Genomic DNA, 1357 nt, shown 5'->3' on the forward strand with positions numbered 1-1357 from the left:
AGCTTCAAACTCGCGATTGTTGGGCGTGATGACAAACGTAAAAGAATCAATGGATTCTATTCCAACATGATCGAGAACCGACAGATGATTAGCCGTGTTGTGAGAGAGCATTTGGACCATTTTCACTGAGAGGATGGGATGTAGCCATTGACAACGGTGATACCCTACATACAACTTGCCATGGAAAGGAGTAAAAATGATTGGATAAAGGTAGTAGGAAAGCAGAGATTCAGAAAGAGCACAGCATCTTCATACGCCTATCTGAAATTCTGTTCAATGATTTACATAAGTATTTCTATCTTTATTTTTTGTTTATTTATTATTATTATTCGAAAACTCCATAACCATATATTATTTGCCTAACTGAGAATTTCAAGATGACCATAGCTTGCTTCATACCAACAATCTCCATGGGATCGACCCTTACTCACGTAAGGTATTACTTGGACGACCCAGTGCCCTTGCTATTTAGTTGTGCGAAGTTGTGAAGAAAGTGCTGAGTTATAAACGAGCATACCAAGTTGAATGCCATTATTAGAGATCACAATTTCGTGCACCAATCCTTCCATGAAAAATTCGGATGATTTCTCTATGAAGGGTTATAGGTGTTGCCAAAGGCTTTACCCATGTAATTTACCTCTGCCATTGCAGGGTTCTCAGGATCATAAGTTTCTTCTTCAGAAGATGCTTCTTTAGTACTGTTGGACGCATTTTGCAATCCATTCAGACTCTGAGAAATCATGTTGAATTGCTGAGTCAACATTTTGTTCTAAGCCAATATGGCATTCAGAGCATCAATTTCAAGAACTCCCTTCCTCTGAGGCATCCCATTACTCACAGGGTTCCTCTCAGAGGTGTACATGAATTGGTTATTTGCAACTATGTCAATGAGTTCTTGAGCTTCTACAGGCGTTTTCTTTAGGTGAATAGATCCACCTGCAGAATGGTCTAGTGACATCTTAGAGAACTCAGATAGACCATCATAGAATATATCCAAAATGGTCCACTCTAAAAGCATGTCAGAATGACACTTTTTGGTCAACTGCTTGTATCTTTCCCAAGCTTCATAGAGGGATTCACCATCTTTTTGCCTGAAGGTCTGAACATCTACTCTAAGCTTGCTCAACTTTTAAGGAGGAAAGAACTTGGCCAAGAAGGTCGTGACCTGCTTATCCCAAGAGTCCAGGCTATCTTTAGGTTATGAGTCAAATCATGTTCTAGCTCTGTCTCTTACAACAAAAAGGAAAAGCATAGGCCTGTAGACTTCAGGATCTACTCCATTAGTCTTAACAGTATCACAGATCTGCAAGAACTCAGTTGAAAACTGATAGGGATCTTCTGATGGAAGTCCATGAAA

At 39.6% G+C, this 1357-nt stretch overlaps 1 non-coding gene across 1 annotated transcript; it reads left to right on the forward strand.

The window, feature by feature from the left end:
* Positions 1–1016: 1016 nt before the first annotated feature.
* LOC112763930 (small nucleolar RNA R71) lies at positions 1017–1120 on the forward strand. The gene has a single exon (XR_003182962.1). It is a non-coding gene; the product is annotated as a small nucleolar RNA R71 (small nucleolar RNA).
* The last annotated feature ends 237 nt before the right edge of the window (positions 1121–1357 follow it).

This window comes from Arachis hypogaea, chromosome 2 (assembly GCF_003086295.3).
Source record: "Arachis hypogaea cultivar Tifrunner chromosome 2, arahy.Tifrunner.gnm2.J5K5, whole genome shotgun sequence".
Taxonomy (NCBI): Eukaryota; Viridiplantae; Streptophyta; class Magnoliopsida; order Fabales; family Fabaceae; genus Arachis; species Arachis hypogaea.